The sequence below is a fragment of the Myotis davidii genome, unplaced genomic scaffold (assembly GCF_000327345.1).
Source record: "Myotis davidii unplaced genomic scaffold, ASM32734v1 scaffold259, whole genome shotgun sequence".
NCBI lineage: Eukaryota > Metazoa > Chordata > Mammalia > Chiroptera > Vespertilionidae > Myotis > Myotis davidii.
In genome coordinates this window covers 6,372,986-6,380,515 of record NW_006292687.1, presented here as the reverse complement: position 1 = coordinate 6,380,515, position 7,530 = coordinate 6,372,986, and the positions used below count along the sequence as shown (strand labels likewise).

At 40.6% G+C, this 7,530-nt stretch overlaps 1 protein-coding gene across 1 annotated transcript in view; it reads left to right on the top strand.

Moving 5' to 3' along the window:
* KIAA1328 (KIAA1328 ortholog) overlaps positions 1–7,530 on the top strand; it is a gene marked incomplete at its 5' end in the record, with an annotated part of 154,704 nt that overhangs the window by 123,885 nt on the left and 23,289 nt on the right. The gene's annotated exons all lie outside the window — the stretch shown is intronic.

The window sequence follows — 7,530 nt, the reverse complement described above, 5'->3', positions numbered from 1 at the left end:
AGAGAGAGAGAGAGAGAGAGAGAGAAGTAAACATACAAGCTGGAGTATCCAAAGTACAAAATCCAATCCCGTTTTGCCTCTAAGGAGCATTTACTTATGTTTATTTTTTAGTAGCATCATCATTATGATTATCTGTTTCATCATTAGAAAAGATAGCACAAGATATCACTTCTGATTTCCAGAAGGCCAAGCTAAAAGATCTGTTAAAAGTTGATGCCTTTATTAATAGAACACAGAAGATAAGTATAGTACAAGGATAATCTCAGACATGTAGATTAAATTGTCCTGCCCAGGCCACTCAAAAAAGGAATTTAAATGCAAGAAACTAGCATTGAGAGTTGAAGTTACTATATATGGCATATTGTAACTTAAACCAGAGCCCGTACATTTTCCATCTTCTATAACAGAAAGAAGTATCTCAAAATACTATATAATTTACTTATTATTTATATTTTACTTTTCTCCCACTAGAATATAAGCATCCCATATGTTCACTGTTGTAGGGCCTAGACCAGTGGTTCTCAACCTTCCTAATGCCGTGACCCTTTAATACAGTTCCTCATGTTGTGGTGAACCCCAGCCATAAAATTATTTTCATTGCTACTTCATAACTGTAATTTTGCTACTGTTATGAATTATAATGTAAATATCTGATATGCAGGATATATTTTCATTGTTACAAATTGAACATAATTAAAGCATAGTGATTAATCACAGAAACAATATATAATTATATATGTGTTTTCCGATAGTCTTAGGTGACCCCTGTGAAAGGGTCATTCGATGCCCAAAGGGGTTGCGACCCACAGGTTGGCTACCCACAGCTTGAGAACCGCTGCCCTAGACCATTGCTTAATATGTCGTAGGTGCTCATTATATATTTGTTAGGAGAATTAAGGTGACATTATAGATACTGGTTTTTCTCTCTGTGTCCTTGCCTACAAAAAAGACCTAATCAGTTGAACCTTTTGACCCCATTACCTACAATGATTCAGTGATTTAAGAAATGCATATGCTTGTCCCTTCGGAGTCCTTATGGTGATTGATTGGCAATGTCAAAAAGATAACAGTAGAGTCTTAAAAATAGCACTACCTTGAAAGTCAAGAAAACTGTGGGTTTCTTCATTTTCTTTTACTCTAATTGAGATTTAATCTACATACAATAAAATTGCATAAGTCTTTACTCCGCATTTGAAAACCATTGGCAATTGTATATATCTATGTAACCACCACCCAATTAAGATGTAGTCTATGTCCATTGTTCATGACAATTCCCTTGTGTCTTTCTAGTAGTTCTCCCATGAGGCCTCTCTCCTCAGCTTGCAGATGGCTGTGTTCTCCTTGTGTCCTCACAAAGCCTTTTTGCTGTGAGCACACACCCCTGGTGTATCCCTCTTCTTATAAGGACACCAGTTATATTGGACTAGTGACTGACCCTCATTCAACCTTAATTACCTCCTTAGGATTCTACCTTCAAAATGTAGTTACATTGGGGGTGGGCTTCAACATGAATTTTGGGGGAACACAATTTAGCTCATAACAGTCGCACAGTTAGTTTGAGATGTGTTGAGATTTGAGGACAGGCATCCTGGCTCCCAAACCACCTCCTAGCACCTAGCTCAACTCCCACTAAACTTGGACATGCTGGGTCACAAGGTAAAAAACAGAGGTCCTCCTATCGCCCTACTCCAGGACTTCTGTGAGGATCAAATGAGATGAGGCATGGGAAAACACTTCACAAACATTTGGTTAAAGTGTAAAATGTTTGCACCTGGCTACAAAGCAAGTTGTGTTCCTGGGCTGAAGAAACTCCAAGGAGGCTGGTCACTAGGGAGAGGAAGCTGGGCATTGCTATGTGATGTCATTACCTGGCACCCACAGCGACCATTTCCGGGCTGGGCTGGGCTGTGGGCCACATTTTGTGCCCTGGGGTCTTGGCAGCATAGGCTGCGACTTGGTGGGCTGTCGCTCCAGGGTGGTGGAGGAGCCTGTGTCCCATTTGGGGGAAGCCAAGTGTTGCTTTGTGGGCGCCAGGTCTGTGGTGCCATTTCTCTGTAGTTGGCCAGTGTGTGTCATGGCAGTTCCTGCATTGAGTGTCTGCCTCCTAGTGTTCAGCGTGCATCATAGCGACTAGTCAGATGGAGGGAGGAACACTTAGCATATTAGCCTTTTATATATACAGATTATGGCCCATCCATCTGACCTTGGTTAACCTTAATTACCCCTGTGAAGGCTCTCTCTGCAAATGCGCTCTGAGGTATACTGTGGTTAGAACTTCAGCATAGGAATTAGGCAAGGGGAGAGGACATAATTTAGTTCATAACAATTACTTTTTTCTTAGTCTCCATGCCTTTTATATTTTCTTATCTCATTATACTGTGTGGGAATTCCATTACACTGTAGAATAAAATATGCCTGGTCTCACAGGAAAGCAGGTATTCTTTCACCGTTACATATGGTTTTAGCTGTAGGTTTTTTGTAAATGCTATTTATCATGTTATAAAGGTTCCCACCTCATTTGCTGAGAGTTATTATTGTAATGAGTATAGAATTTCATCAAAACTTTTTCTGTACCCATTGAGGTGGTCAGAGTGTAAATTCATAAAAACTTTGGAAAACAGTTTGGTATTATTTACTAAAGATAAATAACAAGCATTCTGTATCCAAGCAGTTTCTTTCTAGGTATATATACTAGAGAGCATCTTGTGGACACAGTGTTTAACTTACAAACATGTTCATAGCTGTATATTCAGTCAGGGTAGGCTGATCACTGTGGTAACAAGTGGACAGAAAAAACATCAGTGGTTTAAAGAAGAAATTTTTCCTCCTGTACTGGTCCAGGGTAAGAGTTCAGGTTGACAGCAGCTCTGCTCCAAAGAATGATGGCTCTGCCTTCTTTTTGTGCCTTCCAAGGTCACCTTGAGCATTGCAGTGACACTGGGGTGGGGATCTTGGTCCATGGCCAAATCTGGCCCACCACTGATTTTTGCAAATAAGTTTAATTGGAACGCAGCCATTTCCATGTTTTGCATATTGTCTGTGGCTGCTTTCGTGCTGCAACAGTGGAGTTGCATGTTTGCAACAGGAACTGGATGGCTCACAAAGCCCAGCACATTTACCATCTGACCTTTACAGGAAACTGTTGGTTGGTCCTGCCGTAGCAGGTCAGCAAGGACAAGAAAGGGTATGAAAAAGTACTTGTGAAAGGTTATTATAGGACAGACCTGAAGTGGCACGTATACTGTCCACTAGTTTTCCTACTGACCACACATAATTACAAGAGGGACTAGGAAATGTAATCTAGCTGTGTACCCAGGAAGAGGGGATGAGAGTGCATTTTAATGGATAACTGGCATCCTCAGCCACAGCAGCGTCTTTTCAATAGCCTCAAACCAGAAACACTCCCAACATCCACCAATAGTAGGATGGATAAATAGTCATAATTGCATAAATGGAACACTACATAGCACAGAAAACAAACTGCAGCTACGTAAATCATCAGCACAGATGAACTCTCAAATATAATAATGAGCAAAAGAAGTCTTAAGAGGAAAATACATAGCATCTTTCTATTTTACAAAGTTCAAAAGCAGCAAAACAATGACATTTAGGGGATGCATATCTCACTGGTAAAACTGTAAAGAACAAAAAGGGAATAACTGGGATGCGGCTGGTTTGTTCCTGTGTTTCAGGGGGAGAAGAGGTGACGGGGATGGACATTGGTGAGGCTCCCAGGCGGCAAAGCTACCAGGACTTCATTTCTGGGTTTGAAAAGGGGTCACACGGGCATTTTCTATATCACTCACTCTTTAAACTAAACTGAATGTATAATGTAGCTCAGCTGTTTTTAAAATGCAAAATAAAACAAAAAGGTCTGGAGTTTTCCTAGACATTGAACTCTATAAGAAGTTATCTTATCATGAGGTATTGATTGGTGGGTGGGCAGACACAGACCCAGCCATATGTAAGTAGGCCTTGATCATTATGTCCAATTCTGTGTATGCAGAAATGTATGTTTATTTACATAAATGTATTCACATATATTTACCCATATATAAACATATATACTTAAGTATGAAATTTATCAGCCTAATGGATAATATTCTTACCAGCACTTTTATTTTTTAAAGTGTATATTGTCTGTGTGTGTGTGTATGTGTGTGTAAATATAGAGGAATGTGTAATTCTATGAATATGCATAACTGTATGTAACTGTTGGTATACTAAATACTAAATCAAATTTTATAGAAGGAATGAATATAATTAAAAGCTGATATATGGCTTTCTAGAAACTTAATAAGTGATAGAGCCTAAAGAATTTTTAAAAAGTAATAAAGTTCCTGTAAGGCATAGTACTCACACATTCTGGATCTCTACCCGTTGGTGTTGCTCTGTGCCTCAGTGCAGTCATTCCTAACTTCTCTGGGCTTCATAACCTTTCATAATTTGATGAAAGCTCTGGTCCCTTTGCCCAGGAAAATGAATGAGCAAATAGACAGACATTATTGTAACTACACTTAGGAGGCAGCCACACATTCCTGAAGCACACACATGGATCCCATTAGAAGTCCTTGGACGTCTGTTAAAAGTTTTACTTTCTCCCTGCACTTTCCCTTGGGTCGGGAGCTTAAGGCCCCTCTGCCTGGCCCGGTGGTTCTCCGGTGACATTCCCATGAGGCCCTGGCACACTCACAAGACCCCTGCGCCTCCCACAGACCCTGGGGCAGGGCTTGGTGGGGGTCCAGCTGGGGTTCCCCTCCAGTGCCTGAGGGTCTGGGGTCCAGCCCAGTTGCCGAGTGACCTTGACCCAGCTCTCTTTCAGGCCGGCATGAAGGCGTGTGCTGGTGCCTAGCCTCTGTTTCATATTGCAAATATAAATAAATAAAGGAGACAATTTAAGACCAAAAAAAATAGAAAAAAAAGTTTTACTTTCTGTTCTTCCCATCAAATGTCAATTGTCTCAACCAAACTTTTGTTGGAAGTATCAAAAGAGAAAAAAATAAGACTAATGTTGAGGCCTATGTGACTAAAAAGACATTCATTCCATCGCCCCCAGGCAGCCCTTCCTTCTCGCCTCCCCGACAAGGCCTTCCCAGTTGCTGCTACTCTCAGGTGCTTATTTTAATTTCCCCTCCATCCCCAGACTCTGCCCAGACAGTTGTAGGCGTGGCGAATGGCTTCACCTGCCTCCCTTCTCTCTCTTTTACTCTGTTCTAAATTCTAGCACAAAAGTAATCTGTCCAAAGGCCATTTGTTGTTTTTTAGAGAAAGATGTTTATTTACATAACAAATTAGGATTCCTTTTGTTCATTTGTTGTTGTTTTATTGACTTCAGAGAGAGGAAGGGAGAGGAAGAGAGAGACAGGGACATCAATGATGAGAGAGAATCATTGATGGGCTTTCTCTTACCTGCCCACTACTGGGGATCGAGCCTGAAATCGGGTATGTGCCCTGACTGGGAATGAAACCATGACCTTCTGGTTCTTAGGTCTATGCTCAACCACCGAGCCACACCTGCTGGGCCCAGTTATTGTTTTTAATGGTCATTACTGATGCTTTGTTTTAATTTTTAAGCCAGCTAGCACAGTGTTGAGTTTGCAGTACAGACCTTGATTGTATTTAAAACCCAGCCTTGCTCTTAGCAGCCCTGTGATACTGGACATGCTGCTTGACCTTTTCTCACTTTCCACTTCCTATTCCATAAAATGAGGACAATAATATAAATTAAGGACTAGTGAGATAATGCATTTAAAGTGATTAGCAAGGTACAAGACATAGTGTGCTCAATAAATATTTCCTGGATATACTAAACATGTAGCCTTGAGGTTGTTAATTTAGTGCTTTTGCTAATTCCATGCTCCCTATTCCTTCTGTCAAAATTCCACCTCCTGCGTTGTCTTCCCTACAGCTGATGTGATCTCTCTCCCTTGTTAATTCCTCAGACTTTTCATCCTATTTAATATGCAGTAACTAGCAAAATGGTGAAAACTCCTGGATCAAAGTGTCTGGTCACGAATGCTGGCTCTGTCACATATAGCTTTGTGACCTTGGCAGGTCATGTAAGTCCCTATGGCTCATTTCCTTACCTGGAAATTAGATATAAAAATAGTGTCTGTCACAAAGGGTTTTATGAAATGGCCCAACTATAGAGATAGAGCTGGGGGGAGGGGGAGGGCAGTAACAGACCAGTCAGGATCAAGGGAACTACAAATGGGCATAAGGGGCCTTTTTGGTATGTGGAAATATTATAGAACTGGGTTGTAAAAATAAATAAGCAAATACTATGACAAAAATGTTTAAAACTTGGTTGTGCCCATGATTTTATAGCTGAACAGATTTGCTGCTATTATCAAACTGTACACCTAAAATGGTTAAAATTTACAGTATTCAAATTATACTTTAATGAAACTGTTTATTATAAAAGAATATATGGTATATGGAAAAGAGGAGAGTGCCAGGCACATACTGAGCATACTGTACCTGTTGTTACTGCTGTATGCTGCTTTGGGTCATTTACTGTATTGTTGAGAGTAACTCATCCCCTTGCTCTCACACCTTCTTTCCCCTCCTCCTAAACTAAGCTTGAGCTTAATCCTGGCACCAGCCCTTGCCTGTTGTTCGGTGCTTGACAAATATTTACTGACTGAATGCACTGTGTGGACTGAGGACTAATGTCTAGTGTGAGAATGTACTGGTTTGGGTTGAGGGTCCCACAGGTTTGTGTACACAAAAGACAGTTGTGCATTTAGGTGGCTAATGGTTTACATCCATCCATAACAGTGAGCAGTTAATACTGAGTATAGTTGAGAATGCCAGGGTCCGTGATGATTGCTCTTGCTTTCTCCAGTTCTGATTTCCTGGGTCACACCTAAACTGTTCTGTTCCTGAAGTTAGCAGACTATGTGCTTGGCATTTTAGGGTCTGGGATTCCCAACACACCAAAGCTATCTTTGCGTTATTTGAATATTCACCCTTTTCTCAAAGAAAGAATGAATCTTCCCAAATAACTTTCTTAAGCAGCCTGGATTGTAGTCTCCCAGGAATCAGAAGAAGACTGTAAATAAGCGTTCCAGAAAAAGACAGGGACGTTTTGTGTTGTTTGGAAAATAATATTAAGGAGGAGAAATTATTATTGTTAGAAATACTAATAACTAGAAACAAACAACCACAACAAATATTCATATCCGTATCTTCTTCTTCTTTAGCACTTCAGGAAAGAAGTTATGCACATTGCTTGTTAGAGAGGAGCGGAGGCCACATGGGCCCAGGATGGTTAGTTGAGCATCTCTTCCAGTGAAATACTTCCTTTAGCCAGTGTAGAGTCTTTGAAAGAAACATTCAAGGTTCATGTCTCCCTTGAAAGCTTTGGGGGCAGGATAAGTTTAATTTTGGGGGGAGTGGAGATATAGAGTGCTGGAATCTTCTATTTTGTCAAAGAGAAGAATGATCTTCTATTATGTTCGTTAAGGCGAATGAAATAAAGCAATCTACCATCTTGGGCATTTTCACAGTAAACCCAACCCAGCAGGA